Source organism: Strix uralensis, chromosome 2 (assembly GCF_047716275.1).
Source record: "Strix uralensis isolate ZFMK-TIS-50842 chromosome 2, bStrUra1, whole genome shotgun sequence".
In the NCBI taxonomy this organism is placed as follows: domain Eukaryota; kingdom Metazoa; phylum Chordata; class Aves; order Strigiformes; family Strigidae; genus Strix; species Strix uralensis.
In genome coordinates this window covers 32888204-32911654 of record NC_133973.1, presented here as the reverse complement: position 1 = coordinate 32911654, position 23451 = coordinate 32888204, and the positions used below count along the sequence as shown (strand labels likewise).

General features: G+C 45.5%; 1 protein-coding gene across 6 annotated transcripts in view; it reads left to right on the top strand.

The window, feature by feature from the left end:
* Nucleotides 1–23451, top strand: part of TIAM1 (TIAM Rac1 associated GEF 1) — a 189374-nt gene that overhangs the window by 43716 nt on the left and 122207 nt on the right. For all 6 annotated transcript variants that reach the window (XR_012627473.1, XM_074858166.1, XM_074858168.1 and 3 more), the window contains one exon: nt 12345–12404. The gene's annotated coding sequence lies outside the window, so the exon portion shown is untranslated. The remainder of the gene's footprint in view (nt 1–12344; nt 12405–23451) is intronic.

Below are 23451 nucleotides of genomic sequence, written 5' to 3'. Positions count from 1 at the left end.
AAGAAATCAGAAATGTTCTCACTATGCTTGGTTTTAAAACTAGGTTTGAATCAGAGAGGGAGTAAAGAAGCTGCTCTGGACTTAAATGATGAACACTGCCTTGGCAGTGATCAGAGGGCTTGGCTGGAAAGTGGGAGCGTGGGTTCAGATTCCTGCCCTTCTTCCCAAGACACGTCTGATCCTCCCAGGTGAATGGCCATGGGATGGATGGGTCCTCTGGGATTTCTCTTCTCATTTGAAAAGAAACTTTCATCCCTCAGCTAAAGGACTTTTCATATTAAAAAAAAATTTCTGTAGCTCTTGTTTTCTGGTATTGCTTTAGCAGTCACCACCTTCTGATGCCAGTTGGTTTGCCTGGAGGGGTGGAGGGGTGCAGCAGCTTGAACCTGCAGGTGCAACTCAGTCTGTAAGCAAAAAAGCTGAATTGATGAGAGTTTGACGGTAGCACCCATTGCAACATGCATTTCAGAGGGGGTGGGGGGGAAAGCAGCCATGGAATATACTGTGCTGAAAAGTGTGAGGCTCTTTGTGCAGTCACAGAGCATATTTACTCTAAAAATTTCACCCTGCACTGTTTCCAGGGAGCAGCCGTGTTTTGGAGGGATGGTTTCTCTTGCCTGGGCTTGCTTGTGTGCTAAGGGAAATAACTTGCAAAAGTAACTTGACTGTTTAAATAGCTTAGCCCTCATCTTGAATGAGAACAGGTGCGTTCAATGAAAAACAAAATAAAGGCAAAATGTGCTAGATACCAGCTTCTATTTAGTATCACATGAACCAGTATTATACTAAATCCATTTTTGATCATGCCCATGTGCTTTTCTTTATGGTAGACTTTGCTGAAGAGTCAGCTGGTTCTCTGGATGTTTTGCTGAGAGGCCTCTTTGACTTTATCTGATATGAATTGTGAACATGAATTTCACGGTGCAAAAGGATGTCAGTGAAAAATGACATTATGGGCTTGGACCAAAGCCAAGTGATGACCATGGAAAATTCTTAAACTTGTGTCAGTGAGCTCTCTATTGTGTCCAAAATGGCGTAATTTGTTTCATGTTGACCACTGTAAATAGCTTTTAGATAATACAAAGAATGATGAGTTTATGCATGTTTTTCTCTTCAGTGTGGTAGGTCTGGGTCAGAAGAGCATCTGCTGTTAGGAACTGAGGAAGGGAGACAAATGTGTAGGACCTGAGGGCTTTGCTTCTGATTTGATCAATCCTGTATCATGCAAGCTTTTTTTACTCCTCTCTGAAAAACTAAAATGTTCCTTTAATACCATATACTTATTTATTTATCTATATTCCTTTATAGTATAGCTGTGACCTGTTTAAAAAGAACCCCAACAAACCCAAAACCCAGAAGTGAATTAAAACAGTGGCAGATTATTCAGTTTGAGTGTGTGATGACATGCAAGATGTAGGTTCTTGGGGGCCAGAAGTTACATAGATTGTTAGTATAGAAGATTGAGGACTGCTCAGATTAAAGTGGGATGCCAGACATTTATTTGCTTGTATGCATGCGAGAGAGAAGAGACAATCAGATGTAATATTTACACTGAATTACACAGAGAGGGTTTTTTCATTACTTGCATTCTTATTCTATATTCTCTAGCGTATTCTTGCCATATGTGTTTAGTTTCCAGAAGTTTATATACATTATCTTCTTTTTGTTCCAAACAATATAACATTTATTACTAGTTTCATGAGTTGTTGTTTCAAGGGGGAAAAATCTGTACAAAGCTGCCTCTAACTTTGAGTTCTGCTCTGGCACCATACCATACGCAGTATGTACCATCTGTGTCAAAAAGGATGATAAAAAAAATATACAAATCAACCAAGTCACTGTGTAGTTGGCTTAAAGTCATTTCACGGTCATGAAAATCTTGTTGAGGAGTGTGTGTGCCTGATGCTTCGCTGTTGGTTGCTAAGATGGCTTTTACCCCTTAACCCCTTCCCACACTGTAGCAAGAAAATAAGGCTCATGTTTTCAAAGTGGTGAGATGCATGTCTGTGCTATGCAAGTTGTTATGGTGACAGGCAGCTCTGGTGCTGCTTTGGGGACCCATCCCTCCCCACCCCTCCTGGAAAACCCCTGTGTTCTGCTACTTGACAGCCAGTGCTGGAGATGGGATTCAGCCCTGGGAAGAATCTGTAGAGCCAGGGCTGGGTTGTCCCCAAGCCCTGTGGCTCCATGGGGTCCTGTGGAGCTGCACCATCCCCTCCCTTCCCACCACGTGGATGGGTCCTGGGCGAGGAAGGGTGGAGAGGGCAGCCCAGGTCGCTTGTCTGCAGAAAGAGGGACAAAGAAAAGGAGGTGCATGCACACATATATGAAGCAGCCTGAGAGGTGCTGGATAAAGCTGGAATGTGCAGAGATGGAGGTGGGCATCTTCTGCACTGGAGAGTTTCTAGGGTCTCTTCCCAGCATCCTTCCCCAAGACGGGGGGTGTGTGCCAAAAACAAAATGACAAGGAAACATTCTGGGGCATTGCAGAAGGAAGCTTCTTGATGAGAAATTACTCTCCTTTTGGTTGTGTGCTTACAGCAACAACAGATAGAAAGACTGTATTGGACATAATTACAAATAAATAGAGGAACAACTGCAGTGCTGTAAACATTGTTTTCCATGCTCACAACCTTTTCTTTTTTTTTTTTTTTTGAATTACTTACCCTTGATTGTTGCAATTGATTGCAATTGTGAGAGCTAATTTTAGTGCATAAATTCTATAATGGAACCCTGCCAAATGTTTGTGTAATGGAGGATAACAACTGCACAGAATGTGGTACAGGGTATGCTTGTCTTCCTTTCTCCAACCAAATGTTAGCAATGGTTTCATGGGGAGATATATATAAATATGTATAGGCAATATTTCTGTATAGTCAGTTTTCTCAAAGAAGAAAATTCAACCAACCCCTCCTGTAAAAACAGAAGATCAATTTACAGAACTGTGATGTGTTTTAAGAACAAGCTGAATTCAATGCTGATGATCATTGCTTTAGGTTTAGGACAAATACCAAACACAACTGAGTTCACTTTTAAACTTTGCATGATGGAACAGAGAGTAAATAATGTTCCAACCTTAGGGATCAAATCCAATATGATTAGCTGATGAAGTTGACGACCAGCATATGGGTATATAGATCTGGGCCCTTAGAAAATGTCACGGCAGTTTTCCTAGCAGCTTGGTCCAATTTCCATGAAGTTCCGTGTCAGGACTTGCAGGGAGAGGATATTTAGTTGCCGCAGGATAAAAAATCAAATATTTATTTCTGAATGAAATGCTAACTTGGGAATAAATTTTCTTTCCACATCCAGGAGTCAAGATCCAGTAAATTTGGGCCTGTTTGTATGTCTTTCCTTTTCTTCCAGGTGCATTTGACCAAAGAGGAGGAAGAAGTTTGAAGGGTTAAAGAGTGCAGGTGGGTTTGTGGTGTTTAAGGCTGCTTGGGACAATATTTATTTGAGTTGAAAATTGATGTGGAAAAAAAAAGCTTATCTAATAGATTAGTTTTGGTACTCAAATTATTAGGTGAGCTCACTTGTAAGATAAGATACCAAAACTAATTGGAACTCATGTCATCTTTCTCCCACAGGTTTTTGGTGTCTCCTCTCACTTATTTTTATACCGTCATTCCAGTTGTGATTTGTCTTACATGCTTGTTTAAAAACAAGTTACACTTTCAAGCTCCCATTATACAAACATTTGTCTTGGTTATCCTTCCAGAGTTATTCACAGATGTAAGTTTTGGCGAAGTCAGGGCCAAGAATGATGATAGGTGGAGGATCCACCTTCTTGAAACATCAGCTCGCTCTTTTGTGTTGGTTTTAGGCATTTTTAGTTCAGCTGTGTGCCATATGGGTTTTACTTAAGGAGATAGCTTGTCCCTGCAAAAGAGTCTTTAAAAAGGATAGAACAGTTTAAATATGTTCAAGAGAATTAATTAAAATGCCTTTCAGTTGAAAGGGAATGAGAGCTTTTTTTTCAAAATAAAGCTCCAGTCTTGTGAAACATTTTGCATCAATTACAAAAGGAACTTCAGTACATTTTTCTAAAATGAGGAATGAGCCAACTGCATCTGCTAGGTGTGGGAGTGACATTTCAAAATCCCAGTGACAGTCGCATTATCAAACTAAACATCATCGCTCTCTCTTACTGGTGCTAACTGAAGAATTCCCCACTTTCTAGGGGCAAAATTGTCCCTTTGGAAAATGCCAGTGGAAGGTATGCACACCTTCAGGGCCTGCAATTCTCTACCATAGTAAAATTTGTTTTCTACAGGAAAGTGAACTTCTGGGCTCCTTGTCCTTAACTACATCTCAGCCTGTGCCAGGAGGGGTTCCTGAATTTCATTTGCCAGGTCTACTTGGTAACGACACCTTTGACTCCCTGGTGCCAAAGAGGCAGCCATGGTGCTCGGTACTGCCGTGACGCCGCTGGGCCCGGTAGCTGCAGTTGATCCTTCTGCTCCTGTGGCCGTGTGCTGGGATGGGGCGGAGGGGCTCAGCCTCCAGCCCACAAGCCCATCTCCAGTTTGCGCACTAGTCATGACTAGCTCCAGTCTCTTCAGGAGACTGTCAAAATGGCTGTGAAAACCACCTCATTTAAATAGCATATTTACTTAAGTCAGCCCTCCTTACCCTATCAAAGAGGACTGAAGATAGGGAAAAGTATGAAATATTTTTTTGAGCATTGAGGACTTTCACTGTTGGTTTATATTTACAAGTTTTTTCAGGTGAAACAAAAATAATATACTGTAGTGATTTTCCTCAGTCTTAAGCAGTTGTAATTATCTACTTACACCACAATTGGTAGATTACTAGATGCATTGCAGAAGACCTTTGATGTCATATCTGTGTTAATGGGAATGAATTGTGATTTTTTTTTTTTTTTTTTTTTGAGAAGTGAAATGTCACAGGAAAGGTCACACTGTGGCGCTACAGCAGAGCTGGGAAGGTGACCTCTGCTGTATGCTGTCAAGTGAGCAGTGCTGTTTCTAGTTCTAGACTTTATTATTTTGGTTGCAAAAGATGACAGAATTGTAGAGTTGTGTAGGTTAGAAGAGCTCTCTGGTCCCACCTCCCTCTCAAAAAGCATTTACAAGCATTTGTGTGTGTGTATGTGTATAAACAGTGATCTAGTGCAGGAACATCATGCATATTGCCATCTTGTTTGATGCTGTTGCACATGTTCTGAGAGGATTTATTTGCCACATCGGTCTGGAAGAGATGTGCTCAGTCCTGTAAAAACTTGCAAACTATTGTAAAGAAAGCAATAACATGAACTGGAAGAAGGTCTCTGGAGAAGCTGATGCAGAGAGTGAATTTGAAGGAAGAGAAAGGCTGGGTGGGCACAGAGAAAATGATATTGGCAATGTAGCAAACAGTGTAATAGGCCAGAGCCATGGACAGGACCAGGAGACAAAAAGAGCAGTAATGAAAGAGAATCAGTAACACCAGAGAGACTGGTTTGAAGGCAAAGCTGGAAATGTAAGCAGAGGGGAGGTTGCTGTCTTTGATCTATTTGATATGTAGATTCACAGAAACTTGAGGACAGAACAACTGTGGTGATCGTCTGCACCTGGTGATGATCATCCACACCTGCAGCTCTTTGTCTGGGAATCCTTCAGAATCTCCTTTGAGAGGGGATCTTCCAGGGTACCTGTGAAAGCAAGTTCATGTTTCTGTGAGCATAGATGAGCTTGGTCAGTCAGGAGGTATTTCTGCAAGGACTGCTCTTGCTCTGGAGAATCGCTTGCAGAACATAAACCAAAGGTGAAGACCCCAATCTAGTTTGGTCTTCTGCATGACAGCAATCACAGCATATCGCGTACTTTCTCCCCGAGGCCTGCGATGCTTCAGTTCAAGTTGTGGCATATCTCTTCGGGTGTTCAGCTTCTTTTGCCATGATGACAGTCTGTGTGCCCCTGGGTGAGCCCCTCCAGCACTGCGTTATTTCTGTGCTGGAAACACGTGCTCGGTTTGGTGTGCATGGCGTGCCTGCAGTAACACCAGAACTGGCTGGAGGAGCTGCCGTTTTGATGTGGTAACGAGGCAGGAATCCGGTGAAAAGGTTTATGGCTGCTGCTTTTGCTGTCTTGTTGCCCAACTCCTGTGCTGCAGTACTGTCTGGAGGCCCTCTCGGAGTCGGGGCTGTGCGGGCATGTGGCTGCTGGAGGAGTGATGTTGGGAAGGGTGATGGCTGGTGGGAGCCATGAGGAAGGCAGGCAGCGTGGGGCAAGCAGACAGTGAAAAGCTGGCACCTTAGGGACGTGTCGGAGGGCACGAGGAAAGTGGACATAGCAGTGGCATGTGGCCAGCAGCCAGGCAAGGGGAGAAGGACTGCAGAAGGTCTGCATTCAAGTAGAAGCTGTGTTTTAAATAAAACTGCTCATCTTTCACCCAACAGCTATTTTTTTTCCCCTCCTGAGACTTTTATATGTTACTAAACTTTACAGTGTTTCAATACCACAGTGTAGTTAATAGCCCCCGGTAACTGGGGGGAGTGGGGTGGAGAGAGGGCACAGGGATCAGTGCTGCTTGGAGAAGAAGACAAAGGCTGGGTTTGTAGGCTGGTGGGAATGTGCCAGATGAGAGAGGGAGAGAGGAAGAGGATGAGAAACGGATGTCGGAAGCGGTGGGTCAGGGTTGAGGGGCTGCGAAAGGCACACCTGGGGGTCCGGCTGTGGGGGCGGAGCAAAATAGCCCAGTTAAAGGAGTTCACAATGCTGCAAGGGTGGAGAGAAGATGCAGCTCAGCAGAATAGGCTGGGATTATTACTAGGCACCTTGTAGCCTTTTTCTAAATACATTTTTGGTAGGGCAATGTCATTAGTAAAACTCTGGCTTGGTTAATGGAAATGGCTCATTGTGGAGTGGGATGCTGTGCTCACAGGACAAGATCAGATGTTCCCCACAGGTGCTGAAGCCAAACCAGCAATCTGCCTTAGAGGCTGGTTGGGAAAAACATAGAAGAAACTGTTCTGAGCAGTGTTGGTGGTGTTGAGGGAGCATGGCTGGGGCTGACTGCAGCCTGCTCCCTGTTTATCTTGGCTTACTTTTCTGAGAAAAAAAAAAAAAAATTACTTTCTTGAGCATCTGGGTGATTTATTTATTTACTTATTTTTTAAATGCTCCAGGACTGAGTTGCTGTTGGAAGGGAGCGGTGTTATCCCACCTCCTCCTTTGCTGGGCCCCAGGTTCCTACTGCCTTGCTTGTGTCAGTACCAGCACTCCCAGGCCATGTGGCTGAAAAATGACCTGGTTTCATCAGATACATTTTTGGGTGGCTTGATTTGACTGACATGTGGGTGCAGCCATGCTCAGGTGGCATGAAGGAGCCAGAGGGAATGTGCAGTACGGGGTTGTGCTGTCCATTTCATGGTCTTGCTCTGAACTAATAGTGAAAGTGTACTCTGAGTGACATCTCCTGCCCTTCAGTTCTAGTATTACTGTCAATATTTAGTTGGTGGGGTGATCACTGCAGACAAAACCACCTTGTGGATCACATTTGTCTTAATCCTTCCTTTCCTCTCAGTGTACGTTCCAGTTCGTGCTTCTGGAGTGGAGCTGCTGCAAGGTAAGTCAAAAGCATCTTTAAGTGCCACTGTTACATTAATACTTGTACTTAAAGGGCAAGTTTCTCGAGAGCGCTGCCTGCTCCGTGGGCTGTCTCTGGTCTGCAGCGTCAGACCTGCTGAGAGCTGCGTATTTAGAAAGCTGGGCTGATGTTCTCACAGAGATAGAGCCGTCTTCCTGGCAAATGCTGCATAGCCAGGGTTTAGACTTGCTAATAGTGACTAAACTATGAGTTGTCAAGAATGTGTTGGAGGTGTGATATGAAGGAAAAATGGGATGAGGTAAGAGACAGGTCTTGGGCAAGAGCACAGAATGGGATACCGCACTGAAAGAGAGCAGATATCCCTGGCAGGTGAATGGCAAAACGGCATTAAGACAAGGTTTCAGTATCAGATGTAGGAGATGATGATTCAAGAAATGTATACATATATCATGGCCTGTAGGAACAGTGTGCTTGGACTAAATGAAAGAGAAATGTTTCAGCTCTAAATTTTTTTTATGCAAGAGGTGGGTGTGTTGCTGAGACATGGAGACAGCTCGATGGTGGCTCAGTTTGCTGACAAAAGCAGTGAGTTGGCATGAACAGTGTTGAGCGTGGGAAGGGCCATGGGCAGCTGGCAGTGCCCATGGGGTAAGAACGTACATGCAGTTTGGGGGGATCGGAGGCAGAAGAGAGCAGGACGAGATGATTTCCCCCTACTAGTAGTGTGGTATGCTGCTGTGGTTTTACCCAGCCTCAAATTTTAGGGCATGTGTTTTCCCCTCATTTTGTCCTTTTGTCATCTGCTCTTGGGAGCTCCCCTTCTGACTGCTCTGCTCTAGACAGGCTCTTTCCCCTTTAGTTTTTTAGACTCATACTGCTGTCACTTCTGAAGCAACCCTGATCCTTATGAGTGTGACACAGGTTTCCTCTGCCCTGAGCTTCTTGGGAGGGGATTGAACAGACCCTTGATTGTGCAAGTTGTCTTTTTGATAGCATCGCTTAGAGATGGGATGCTAGGGAGATGGCGTAACTGGCTCTTTCCACGGCACTTCAGAGGGGTGGCTATTAAAAGCTGAGCTAGGAAGCTTGACAGGGTAGAGCAAGGTATGTGACGGTTGCTTTTTTTCCAGATTTGTATCAAGATAGGAGAAGCATTTGGACGTGACCTGTCTATAGCCTGAGATAATTTCTGCACTGACAAACATGGAAAGAAAGAAGGCAATGGAGAGCTAAGAGCTAAATCTCTTCTGTACAAATGCTAGGAGCATATGTAATAGGATTGTTGAATTGGAGTTACATGTTTTCAAGGATAAGTACTGTATGATGATACCATACAGTTGCAGCCGTTCTTAAATCAGGAAAAAGGATGGGGGATTTACAGTAGTTGTTGGGGATGCTTGGATTTCACTAGGAGCTTCTAGAACAGAGAACAAGAAGGCCTTTGCAGATAAGACAAAATGGATCCCTAAGAAGGCTGGAGTTCTGACTGAGTGGAGTCCTGGGGGGAGAAAACAGAAGCACTGTGACCTCAATGTAGTCAGGTGTCCCAGATTTTTCTTACACAAAATACAAAGGTAAGGAAACTGTAGATCTAGCTGAACTTTGGTTAATTTACATGGAAAAATTTTTTAAAAACATTTTCATTTGTTTTTCTGTGGACCTTTCAAAAGACACATTAAAAACTCTGCACATCCCAACCCCTGTGTTAAATGTATATTATTGAAGCTATAGTTTTAAGCAATCTAAACTTAGAAAATGTCAGAACTGAGGTTGGCTGCCTAATCTTGTCCTCTTTACACGAGTGTTTTGATGCAGTGTTTTATTCCAGGACACCTCCTGCCTTGCCCACAGCACGTTTGCTTCCCAGCAGGGCTGCTGGTGGTGGGCACAAAGCGAGGGCTGCCTCCGGCCCTGGTTTTGTTGCAAGAGAGGCTTAAGATAGGGAAGAGGAACAGGCTTTTTGTTGCTGTTGCTCTAGTTTGGGAAACCTGGGGTCTGCTTCTCCTGGGGACGTGCTGGCCTGGATGGATAAAGGCCTGGTCTGGGCTCGGTCTGGCTTATGGTCTGTGTGTCTGTGACTTGTGCCCTTCAGCCCCTAGCCGGGCGAGGGAGGGAAATGCCTCATGTCAGAGCTGCTTTAGGGGCAGATGTCTGTGGTAGGGCAGGGGCTGGCTTTTGTGGGGTGGGAGAAGGATTATGGCATGTATGCTCCATGAGAGCTGCTGGTGTTTGGCGTGAGTGTGCCCGAGGAGCTGGTCTACACTGAGCACGTGGCGATGGAAGCTCTCTGAAGCTGCTGCAGACCTGAGTGCTGGACCAAGGCCAGCACAGCCTCTCCCCAGAGCTTTCCGCACCCCTCTGGGGGCGGTGGGAAACAGGGGAAGTGCCTGGCCTGGCCTGGCCCTGGGAATTGACACAGATTTTAATCATAGCAGAGCAACAGTTCAGCGTGTCATTAGGATTCAGGCCAGCATGTTTTAAGACTTACAAGCTGATGTCCTTTGTGTACCTGTAGTAATGCAGATGAAATTCCCAGAAAGGTTACTGATCTATTGCCGGTCCTGCCTGAACTCCTTATAGACACAGTCCCTCTATGCTGCCAAGTCTTCCTTGCTCCCCGAGGTGTGTGGGGACACCCTATTTTTAGCCAAGTTTCTGCCTATTTACAGGTAAAGCATTTCTTTCTTGAAAACCCAGCTGTGCTGAGGGACACAGACAACCAACACTAGGTAAACAAAACTTTTCGGTAAATGGCCGAATAACCTTTTCCTGAACCAGCGATCGGTGGGAGCCTCTCTTAGCTGACATGAAGGTGGATCAGGACCTGGGTTGAGTATTTGAAGCTGCTGCCTAATGCTTGATGAGGGTCCTGCTCCAGCCTCTGCTCCAGCCTCACCGCCTTTTGCCCTGGGTGGCATGGTGGCAAGCAGGCTGCAATAAGGAGCCTGCCCACTTTACTTCTAGCTTGGCTAAGGAGATTGCTACAGTTTCTTGCTTTTCGTTGTTCCAGTTGTTAATCCTGCAGGCAAGCTGATGGTTCCCCCATGTTCTTGGCTTTTGTCTTTGATTACTTTTTGATGAAAATACCCTTTTTGTGTTTTTTGTTTTGGTTTTCCCCTCCACATCCCTGCCACTGCTGGTGTGAATAAATGGGAAGATGCCTTATCTTACCTGCAGTGTACTGGAGCCTCACTTTTCCTGCCGTATAGCGAAGGGAGATGCTTTTATTGCTCTGAGTTTCTGGGAGGGGGGAGGTGTAGCTGTGCATCTGAGACATGGAGCTGGACCCCAGATCTACTGCTGGGGTGAACTGGTGTCCCTCCAGAGTAGAGTGGTTTGGTGGAGCTTCTGTGGAGTTTGGTGGATCCTGGTGGAGCAACCCTGGCTCGGAAGTTTTTGTCTGAGAGCTGCTGCATGGGGCAATGCTGTGGGATTCGGGCCATTTGCTCTTAGCAGCTCCCTCCTCTCTTTTTTTTAGGTGCATTGCTCTTTGACCGTAGCTGATATATTGTCAACTAACAAAAGACTGTTCATGTTGAATTATGGATGCATAAAACAGTGTTGGGCTTTTGACTGGGCATCTATTCAGAAAGCAGGTGCTTTCTCTTGGGATTTAAGTTACTAAATTCATTAGGGCATTTCAACTTCTTGCATTTTAAATTCCCTGATCCTAAAGAACAAAGTCATTTTCTCAGCTTTGGAGGCTGACATCTGCTTACAGGGATTAAGCATGTTCCTGTAGCAGTGGGCACAGATTTTCTTTGTGGAAGGGGATATATTGAAGAGAGTATTAAACCCCGGTACAAGTTCCCATACTGGGATGAAAATTGCTTTGCAGATTTGGAGTGAGGCACGTTGGAGCTCGTTTATTTATTTGGCAGATGTCTGATGATGTTACATCATCTACAGCAGTTGGAGCCTGTGAGGGTTTTGAAAAGGCTCAGTGCGTTGTGGTGGGTCGAATGGCAACGGGAAGCTCTACTCTTCCTGTTTTCTCTTTGTGGGGAAAACAACCATTTTAATAATGAGCCGTCAGCAAGCTCTCACTCTCGCAAACTCGGGTTTCAAGGTGATGTGAAGATGGTCAGGAAGAAGGGCCATAGAAAATCTCAGTTCGGTGGTGCTCATGGAATTGTCAATCAACTCACTTTTCCAATCTCTGAACAGCATGTGGTGATGCTATTTGCTGGGGTTAAGTGACCTTTTACTACCTTAGTTGGACAGGCAGTCTAGAGATTTATTTTTTAAATGCATTCTGTTTTACTACCTTCAACCTATGTCAGTGCTTTGCATTTATTGTTTTGTGAGATCCAGACTAAACCAAATTTGGCCCCCAAGCATAATTTTGCTGACAGCATGCAACCAGGAGCCAAGCTTTTTATAAAACTCAAGATCAGTAGAAATGGTACAATTAGCTAAACCCAAGTCCAGTGGAAAGAGTTGCTTTTAAACAAGTAAATGTTCCCTGCAGGACTGGCAGCCCCAGATACTGCAGCCTTGAGCGCCCAGAGCTGACCGACTGCAAACCAAAGGGAAACCGACTTAATTGGGTTTTGCAGCTCTGGCAAGTATAAAGAGCAAGAAATATTGAGAAGCAATTTGGATTTGATTTTCCTCCCTGCATTAATAGATCGAGGTGATGTTAGTAATAAAAATCTGGCCAGCTCTTTGACTGCCATAGTTTGGCAGAGGTCTGTTGCAGGTAATGAGGGTCATGCAGATTAACACCAGCTGCGTGCATCTGGCTTGATGTTTGAAGTTGACCTGTTAATCTTTCTCTTCCATTCCAGAACCTACACGGAACAACAAATGTTTCCCTACCTTCCTACTTACTTCTGTAACGCCCTCATGTGAGTAACGACCAGAGTGGTTTTGGTAAAGACTTTTACTGTTGAATCTGTTTGCAGCTCCTGCCCACCCTCCCTCTGCTCTGCTTACTTGTCCCTTCCCTTCTCTGTCCCAGGGCAATGCTCCATAGCCTGCAGAGGAGAAGGAGTGGTCTCTTAGAAATAAATATGTTAAGGCTTCTCTGAAATACGCAGTGTAATACATAGTGAAATGTTTATATGAAAAATCATGTCAGCAGCTGCATGTTTTATCAAAGAAAGTATGTTCAGAAATGTTTATAGAAACATGACAGCACTAAATCTGGATAGTTGGTCACTAATCTTTATAAAGATACAAAACTGATTAAATAAAAACATTCCCCTGAGGCACCCTGTAACTTGCAATATATGTATGACCCAGGCTTTTAAAGGCTTCTCTCCTGCCCTTATTCTTCTCCACACTTCCTCCATGTGGTCACTCCAAATTGCTGCCAGCTGGCCTATTTGTCATGTGTGTTTGTTTGTGCTGCTTCTAATTTTTGACCTTTCAAAGAGACAGACAAAATCTGTGGCTTATGCAAATCTTTGAATTTGCAGCCAGCCTCATAGTGGGAAGGAAAAATACAGGGAGTTTAAACCACAGAAGGGAACAGATTCTGTTCTTTAGTGCTTCACTATTGACCGTAGACCCTAGCGTGCCTATAAATGAGCTGAAGTCTGGCCTGTTGTATTTGAGGTTTTCTTACCTCCGTGTTGCCTTCTACCCTTATTTCAGACATCAGGTTCCTTCTGGTGTGTTTTCAGCTTGACAAATATGATCTGTTTTGTTTGTTCCAGGGTAAGTTTTTTTTCAGCTGAGTGGTTTTATACTGTGGTACCTTCATAGAGACAAAAACAGAACAAAAAAATTGATTTAAAAAAAGTCAACATTGTAGAGAAAGAAGAATGAAACTAGAAGACTGATATGTCATCAAACTGAATGCTCCAGTATGTGAATATGTGGCAGAAGTCAGTTAACAGAAAATGATAGTGAAATTGGGTGATATTTCCAGTTTCCCTAGAGTGGAAGCAGATGCAGTTTACAATGGATAATGAAATGTTATGGTTTTATGTTTTATACGTTAATTCTGTCAGTGCAGTAATCCCAAGGTTCCAATCCTCTGCAAGACTGACATTTATGTTATAAAGAGATGCACAGACATTTGTTGAGGATATAGGCCGAGAGCACATCTTAAAAAAAAAAAAAAAGTGAAAGGTCTCCTCTTCATTCTCTCTTCCATTCTCTCCCATTCCATCATATCAAATATTGACTAATGTCAAAGGGGCTGCCACTCTGAAGACTGTTGTGTCTTTCACGACAAACCCAAAAGTTAATTATTTCTTCTTTTTTGGGGGGCGGATGGGGACGGGACGGGACAGGAGGAGGAGGAGGATATTGTGTGTGATGTTTTCATGCTTATGTATGGCTTGGGTTTCATAATGGCAAGTCTTCAGCACTTCCAGCTTACAGCATCCTGCCCTGTCACAGATCTGCATCACCGGGGTGGTCATGAATCAGACCAAGGTACTGATCCAGTGTATAAACTGTGTATAGTTTGCCTGGTTAGCTGTAAGTTGGCCCTGTTTCCCGGCCGTGCCTCACTGCCGAGTGGAGTAGGCATGGCTCTGAGCTTGAGGTATCCTTTTAATCAGGGCCACGTGTTCCTGCTCCCCTCCTTACAGCGGCACAGGTGCTTTCCTCATTCAACAGTAAGCAAGTTCAGGGAGTCAAAATGGCCATAAAATAAAAATGTGGTGTTTTGCCCAGCTGTTTTGTGTGCTGGGGGGCTAGAAGAGGGCTGGTGGCTATCTGGAGGTGGGAATGCGGGGGCAGGATGTGGCAGCCCTTATGTGGAGTTAAGTGTGGCGAGGAGGGGCAGGGGCAGGGGGCAGGTGGTTGCCTGAGGGTGCTGTTGGCCAACAATGCACATCCCTTCCATCTTGGTAGGGAAGACATAGCTCAGATGACATGGGAAATTACAGCCAAAGCCACATAAGCACCTGAATACATCGATTTTGACAGAAAGCCCAGCCTGAAGACAGTACATTTAATAAAGCTGCATCAGAGATCTTGTTGTCCTTTACTTACAGTTAGTTCTGCTCTAGTTGACTTAATCAGTGAAAGTGTGCTGTGGCTAGTGCACATCCTTATTTTAAATTAATGATGTTTGGGTGTGATGATTTGAAAAGTGCTAGGGTGTATACAGCCACCTACATTTCCTCTGGCATGTTTCTTTATTATCTCGCAGGACTTCTGACTGCCCACCTGCACCAGAGTGCTAGTTAGCAGCAGTCTCCACAGCTTTTGGTGCCTGTTCAAGTAAAGATGTGTCACCATTCACTCCTAGGTAGCAAAACCTACAAGCATGATGATCAACTTTAAGCAAGTACTAGAGCACTTGTTAAAACCAGGGGTGTTTTTAATGCATCTGAAGTCAATCCTGTGGCTAAGTCTTTTGCTGAGGAGTGATGGGCAGTTTCCAAGGCTGCCTGAAAGGCTTTGCTGCACCTTGCTTAACAAGAGCATACAGAAGTGGAAGTCATTGGTAGCCCATGGAGCACAACTTCAAGATTTCCTCTTCTGCAGAGCCACTTTTTCCTTAGTTCATCAGTGATACCTCTCAGAGGCTTTGACATAAAGGGGAGAACTTCTGCAATTTGGTGCTTCCTACCACTGTTTGCAGTCTCTCCTTGCCAGTGCATTGGGACAGTTTATCCCAGTGCTGGGATGCCAGCCACTTCCCAGCGCTTTTGGACTCTGCTGAAGGCTGACTGAAGAGAGCGAAGTGGTTTAATGAAACATTTTGCAAAGCTTGGACCTCTGTACAGTGTACTTTGGACCAGTCCTTCATGATTCTCCTGGTATTGCCTGGAGGTCTCAGACACTGAGCTGCCACAGAGAAGGCTTCTGCTTGTAAGGGACTGCTACTTGTTCTGCAGCACTCGTATCCTCTGCTCACAGCACCCTCCTTCTGACAAAGGTGTCTCTCTGAATGCTGCACTGCATCCTGCTTCTGAGCTGTACATCTGTATGCTGCCTGCAGTGAATAATTTCTCGTATTGATGTTACTGCATAAATATGCAGCCACTCGGAGGTCTGCCCCTCCTTTTCCCTGTTCTAGGACACATACAGCTGGGGCTTCCTGCTCTTTGCTTTCTGCCCTTCTGCATCATTTGGCTGTGTCATTTTTGAGGAGATTTGAGGAGAAAGGAGATGTCTTGGAACCTGTTTAGTGCTCTCATGGCCTCAGCAATCCGTGTCATTAAGATCCTTCTATCCAAAACCCAGTGGTAGATGGACATCCTTGATTAACCCTTCCTTGCCAACTATGGGGTTGTGCTTTTTGGCTGTGGATTTAGAGCTTCTTCACTTGTGTCCTGCAAGATGATATTGTCCCAGGAGATTCCTGCTTTAAGAACCAGCCAGAGATCCATGCTGAGAGTGGGGTGGAGAGTGAAGAAGAGGAGGCATCTCCCTGGAGAGGCTCTGGATCACTCGTGCTGCAGGATCACCTAATGGGAAGAGTGCAGGAGGCCTGGGGCCTTCTGTGCTTTTTATTCTGCCTTTGCAGGGGTCTCTCCAGGACTTTGATCCATGGCTGATGTAGGAGGCTCCCTTTTCCTGTGGCCGACTGTGTCACTGAAATGGGTGAGGAGACCGATGCTCACACCCTCTGAACTGGCTTGACCTGAGCTGGCCTCTAGATAGCTCAGCTGGTTTTTGCAGAACCCCGAAATGTGGAATGTGGTCATTTAAGTTTGAAGAGTTCCCTTATCTGTTGGGTGCAGCTACAGTGGGGGAAGTGGGCCAAGTTATAAAAGTAATTTCTTCAAGTTACTGAGTGCAGCATTTTTGACATACTTAAGCATACAATCTCTGATTACTGATTTTGTTCAGTTTCATCAGTTGCATTAATTGCACTATTTTATTGCGCTGCAATGTATTTCTGTGTTCTCCCTCCTGTTGCCCTGTCTATTGTCACTTTAATATATACCCACCACTATTCATACTGTGCAGCTGTGCCACTGTGTATTAATCACATTTTTCTGGGGTGGAGGGGACAAATAACTTTGGTCACACAGACTTATGCAGAGAAGGATCTGCCCTGGTACGCTGCGATCTCACAGATCTTCTTACAGTTGGAACAGTGACAGCAGGCAGCATTGGAGTCCGCCTCCCAAATATGTTTAATCACAAATCAGGCTTTAACTTTCGAGTAAAAGACAGATAGTGAAAAGCCTTATAAGAAATAAAAGGAACAGGCAGGATTTTAAAAGGGGGAAAAGTACAAATGAGGAAAATTAATCAGAGGTTCTACAACAATTATGATTTTCAGAGTACGAGGCTTTTGCCAGTAAAAGAGACTGGGTCTCTGCCCTTGAGCTTGCTTAAGCAGTTAATCCGTATATGAACTCTTAGTCTTAAGGGATCACTCAGAGAAATTATGCATCTCTGAGCATTCAAAACCATATTTGTGCAAGTGTAAAGGCAGTGCTGTTAGAAGTTGAAGGCTCAGTTCTGACCTTAATGCAGGTTTTCCGAAGGTGAGCATGTAACACCGTGGATGTATACTGATGTATGTATTGTCTGTCAGTGTTGCCACCAGTTTGCAAATATGCAGGAGCAGGGCAGTTGTTTGAGTATCACAAACCATACATTATTTGCCTGCTTTGTCCATAACGAGCTATGGCCTTCTTCCAAATAGTAGCTTGGAACAAGATTTGGAGACTCTTTCTTTTTAAATTTACTAGTATCAAAAGAAAGCCAAAGACTTCAGACTGCTATTCAGAGAAGACACTTCCATGTGCTTCATGTGTTCTTCCTGCTCTTGTTTTGCACCTCCTTTCCTTGCCTGCTAACCATGGAAAAGAGCCAACTTTTAAACAGTGTTTCCTGGTCACGCTTTTCAGTTTCTTGTTTTCATCATAAAGGGAGTCTGAACAATTTCCTGTAATTCTGGTGCTTTTCAAAGCAAAATGCACCAGTGGGATTTCTCAATACTATCCTATCTAGGAGGCCTCTGCCACCCTTTACTCTTGGCCTCCAAGCTATGTACAGAAATCCCCCAAATTTTGTTCTGTTGTGGGTTGGGAATGAAGGTGCAGATAGAGGTGTGCTTTGCAGACTGCTCAGGACTCACAGGAGGTTGCCATCCTGCCGCCACTGGGTAGTACTATAAACATCTGTTGGAAGTCACTGGCTTTCAGTGACTGGTGAAACTGTTGCTGGTGAAACTGTTTTCATGAGTGCTCGCGCTGTTTCGACACTGTCATCCAGTTTAGCAGAGGCCTGTTTGCTTTAGTGTGTCCTCAGCTCCGTTGGACTGAAATGTGTTGGGAGTGCTGTGGCTGCCCCTAGAGATAGGTTGGTGAGCATGTTTGGCAGCTGGTATCGAAGGATGAGGATCCAGCTGTCACGGTCATAGACATGGTTTGGCTGGATCAAACACTTCCACAGCTGTGAGGAAGCTTCAAGGCAGTGTAGCTGGGCGGACCCCACACTGATGAAAGGCTCATCTCCTCTTGGTGTGGAGTTTTGCCCTCTCTGCCAGGCATGGTCCTGGGCGTTTGGTCAATGATTGTTTGGAAGGGTGCCCCTGAGCCTGGGGTCAATGAAGCTCTCAGGTGTGAAGAGACACATGAGGGTCTTTGCTCCAAACCCCTGCCCAAAGCAGAGCCGCCTCTGGGACCAGACCTGGCCGCTCATGGCTTTTCTCCAGGCAGGTCTTGAAAACCTCCAAGGACAGAGCCTGCACAACCTCTCTGGCAAACATTTTCCCACTTCACTTTTCACCTTGAGCATCTTCATGGTGAAGATGTCTGTATATCTAGACAAAACTGCTAGTGATTCACCTCGTGACCACTGTAAGATGATGTACCCAGACTTGGCATGGGTGCCACCAATATGGATGCCTGACAGAGACTGTAGATGAACACTAACTATGCCTTGTTCGTTATGAGGAGGACAGCACTGGCAAACAAGTAGATAGTAATGTAGTTATACGAGGTGATGTGTCCTGGCAGTGAACGGGGGGAGTATATATTGGAAAAGTAGAAAAATAGCATGTACTTTCTGATAAAACTGTTTGTCTTTCAGCGGAATAACTTGATGTGGGTTTTTAAAAGGGAAAAAGGCCTCTAAAGTAGCTAGAACAAGTTAATGGAAAAGGAGAAAAAAGGAGAGCTGTATCTCCTTAAATTTCTGAGACCTCTGGGTGCTGGCAAGTCCAGTTGTGCCAGCCCTGTCTGCCAGCGGTAGTGTTTATAACCTTGGGTCATCCTGTGAAAGTCAGTGGTGGTCGCTCTCTGAGCAGAACCTGAAGTCAAGATCTCTGCTCCTGTCAGAGGGCTTTGGGTCAGGCTGTGAGTGAGGGGTGTTAGGTAGGGACCCCCTGGGAGAGGGGTATTAACTGAACGGTGTGATTCCTGTGTCGTGCTCTGGGCTGGGGAGGTTGAAACCAGGTCGGGCTTCCTTTCATTGAGGTGACATTAAGGGGAATTTGTTTACCATCTGGCTGAAAATATTTGGAAAAGAGAAGTAGTATATTGGAGCTTGTTTTCTAAAAAGGAGAACACACACAGTCAACCAGCATCTTTTATTTTTATGCAGCACGTCTAAAATAGATGCAGGTCTGCCTACTTTCTTAACATGCATCCGACAGAAAGTAATAGTAGCAGTTTATGTTTCTGTACTGTTTTTTTTCTGTGAGGGTCTTGGAGTATTTCATGGGGAGGATCAGCCGATGGGAAGCTGTGTATTTAGCCAGGATCTGCCCAGTGGTCTGGTCTGCGACATGGCTGGTGGTGGGAAGGCGGTGCGAGGGCTTGTGGCAGGAGCTTTCTGGCCAGTCTTATTCTCAAAGCTTGCTTTGGACCATGCAGGCAGCTGTGCAAGGGCATCCTCGGTCTCACTGCATGCTTTCATGGGGAGTTTGGAGAAGCAGAGTGCATGCATCTACCTCCATGACTCTTCATTCCCCTGCCCATCCTGTTGGTTGGGTTGCTCCTTTCCTTGACTTGCCTGTTCCCACCGCTTGATGCTGAGCTTCTGAGAAAGTGACATGGCTTTGGATGTGTTAATCACCCCTGCACTGTGAGGGTAGAGGTGGCAGTGACATGAGGGGGTGTGTGTGGATGGCATTGATGCTGCTGTAGTCTTCTCCTTCAATATAAAGCTCAGTGTGGGAGGGAGGGAGCAAGGACACTTGTGGTACCCTGCTTACTCCAGTGAAAGATGAGAGTTGGATGCACAGGGAAGCATTGCTCAGACAGAAGAATTACTGGAAGGGTGCTTTCTGTTATGCTAGTGGAGTTAGCAGACATTAGTCCATGCTTGAAGCTGCATGCTCAGTTTGCTAAGTCTGGAAAGGGGCAGTTGCTCAGATTGTTTCCTTTGAAGCTGCTGGAGGTGGAGGGACTTTTCTCCCCCCGGTTCATGCCTCCAACACATGAGGAGTCCATGGGGATTCACCTGCATGTGCTTGCAGTCAGCCTTTCTCCACCCCCCCTGGTTCATGCCTCCAACACATGAGGAGTCCATGGGGATTCACCTGCATGTGCTTGCAGTCAGCCTTTCTCCACCCAACAGGCAGGCAAGCACTGGAGGGAGCAGGCAGTGCTGTCCCTGCCGGCGGTGCCCCTCACGCTCTGGGGGAAGGATGGCAGAGCCATGGGCTGCAGTCTCTGTGGGCAGGGTAGGAGGCATGGATGGGGATGGTGGGGGTCTGTCTGTGGCTGGTGCAGCCTCTGCCGCCTGGCCTTCCCTAGCTCTGTGGCTTTGAAGAGGTTTCTTCATGAGCTGTGAGAAGATATCTCCTCTGGGAAAAGTGGGGGGAGACTGAGCTGTTGAACAAACTTTGGGCTTTGGCATGTTGTCTGAGAGTGAGGGAAGAGGCTGAGTCTTGGTCATGCACTGGTGTAAGCTGGAATTTATCCTTAGAGTAAAAGGAGTCGTGTCCGTGCCAAGTTATGTGGGTTCAGCTGCTCAGCCAGGGCTGAATTCAGTCCCTGAGTTCATGTCTATAAGTGAATTTCATCTTAGTGGCAAGGAGTTGGAAAATGCAGCCCAGGCCAGTTCATGGAGATACGCAGGGCTGGGATGATAACCGAGGAGCCCCTGCTTGGCGGCCCGAGAAGAGGTCTAGCAGCGTGGCTCACGGTCTGACGGTATGGGAGATGTAACGAGTGGGCTCCTAGTTCAGTCTTCCTCTTCGATGTCCCATCCCTGTGCTCAGGCAGTTGTGTGCTTGGCCAGGGCAGGGGACCCATCTGCCCAAACTCTGCCTCTTTTTTTTTTTTTTTTTTTTTTTTTTTTTTTTCAGCAGGGCCAGTTTTCACTTGAAGCTGTCCACTGAACCAGCCAGCCACCAGGCTGTCATGAGCACCAGTACATGTGCCGGGGGGGAATTGCATGGCTGTAGGGTGAGGTCTCTCCTTAAGGCAGCAGCACAGACTTTGGTAGGTTTAAGCCAACTGTGCCACAGTGCTTTTTTTGGTACTCTTGGGCTTTATGAGGGGACAGGTATCTTCTGTCCTCTCACTGTTGGTATGAAAACATAGACAGCTGGTCAGGTGCTCTGGCTAACTTAACACGAGTGTGTTTTGAGTCAGGTTTTCACCATCAGTGATCAGGCCATGCCCGGATCAGGTGTCAGTGACGGGGACCAGGGTATCAGCTGTAATCCTGTCTCTGCTCAAGGTCTGTGGCCATGAGTAAACCACTTGCTCTCTGCTTGGCCGTGCAGAAGATGGGGATAATGTTTGCCTCAGAGAGGTATTGTGAAAGTTAATTTGCTAATTATTTATAAAGCACATTGGAGTGCTGCTTCAGTTCTACACAGTGTTATGATAACATCTAATTAGTAATTCCTTATGATGCTTCATTTTCTTTCTGCTATAAATATTGGCCTAATATAGGGACAACTCTGCCTGTGCTAGTCATCTCAGTGATTCAGAAGGAATAAGTAAGCTGGATTTGGTTAGTAAATGGTCTCTCTTCACCTCCCCCCGCCCCCCATCCTCCTATGTCATCTTATCCATAAAAACAACGTCCCCTTTGGCGATCTGCTGCCTGACTGGTATCCATCGGCGAGTCGCCGCTTGGAGAGAAGTCATCCCTTGAATGGAAATGTCAGCCCTCCAGCAACCTACTTGCTTTTCTTGGGCTTTCCCATCTTTCCCCAGCCTCGCAGCTCCGGGCCCTTTCTTGCTGAGCTGGGGCAGGCAAGGGATGACAGGAGGGAAAGGAGGAGCTGCTGCAGGAGGATCTCTGCCCTCCCTTTCAGTGCGATTTGGACCAAGAGCTGGGATAACAGGATGCAGGATTTTATCTCTTCTCCTCTAAGTTTTTTTTCTTTCTTCCTTTGCATGTGTTTGCATCCCATATTGTGCTGTTGTATTTCGTGTTGTGTGCAACATCTTGTCTTCGTTTTGGCCAGCATTGTTACAAGATTTCACATGGCAGTGTGTTGTTTTTTCTTCTCAAAGTAAATAATGCTCAGAGACCTTTGTTGTACGTCAACATTGCTGGTTTTACCTGGCTTTGAGCTCTTCTGAAGGTGTGAATATCCTGTATGTTTAATATTTCAATGTGGCGAATCCAAAAGCTTGTGATACCTATTTTTAGTGGTGAAAGATTTTGACAACTAATGTAAACCTACGTTATCCGTCATTTGACAGCATCGTCACTAGCGTACAGCTTGTCACTCTCATTTTGAGCTGATTTTTCCAACGAAATTAAAACTATTGGCAGGGATGTGGTGGAAGTGTGTCAGAACGCAGCATGAAAATGACAGCAGCTACCGCCTAGTTTCTTTCAAAGAAGTGAGAGGAGGTGTTTGGATTAGAGGTCTTGAATAAAATGTTCCTCCTCAAGCCTTCTCGTCAAAAAAGGAAACAGTCCCTGTTTTGTTAAACTCTGGCTTATCATTGTGCCACGTGGCAGTTGCAGTAAGGACTGAACGGGCTCGTGGGCGCTGCTGCGAGGCTTGTGCAACGCGGGGTGTCGCAGCGGTACCCACTTCCCTGCTCAGGGGGAGCTGGGTTGGAGCCACGCCGCGCAGCCAGACGGTGTTGAGCGCCCTATAAAACCATCCCAGTGCTGGGGAGGTGCAGAAGCTTGTGGCGACTTTGGGTACGTGTGTGTGCATGTGATTGTGTGCATATCCAGAAGACCTTCACCGTTGCGGGTATTTTCTTTCTAGTCATCTTAGAAGCAGGCCTCTTTGATAGATATTAATCCTGTATACACAGAGGTTTGTATTTTACCTGCAAGCACCTGGACTGTCCCAGTAAAGAGAGAAGGAGCCCTACCTTTGCCTGCGAAGTGACATGTGTTGAGTGTCTGTGAGCAAAGTGCCCGCATATGCGCTGCAAAGTCTGCGAGAGAACTGCCAGTCACAAGCAGCACGATGAAATGCAAACCTTAAATTTTAACTTGTACTTGCTCCAGAGGTGGTTCATGCCTCTTGTCATTTGTCTTGGTTTCACAGGCAAGGGCTCTGGCTCATCGCCAGCATCCACTCCCTGCAGCTCATTAGAAATCTTTTTCAACTACTCTTGCAGTATAACAACAGGGATCAGTTTTCCCATGAGTTGACATATTTGCTGACCTCTCCAAAGGGAAAAAAACCCCTGTTGTTCATTACCTTACTTTCATAGAGGCTGAAAGGGAACTATTTGTGGCTGAACAATACTTGCCTTTCACAGCTCCGTTCTTAATCCCAAACAGAAACATGAGGCTGAGAAAAATCTTTCTGATAACAGGGAGTATGGATACATTCAATCTAGTATAATTTTTCATAGTGTTAATGTTCTTTAACTGTCAAGGGTTGGTGTGAAGGTTTTTATTGGACAAAGGCAGGCAGCGTTAAACATCAGTTTGAGGGGGTAGAAGTGATTCTGATGGGGGTGTGATGGTTTTCTACCAGTGCCTTCTTGTGAGCGTCTACATCACAGAGATCCAGTTTGAAAGCTGAGGCTTCAAAAAAAAATAATAAATGCAGGCTGTCGGCTTTCTTGCTCAATTTATCAT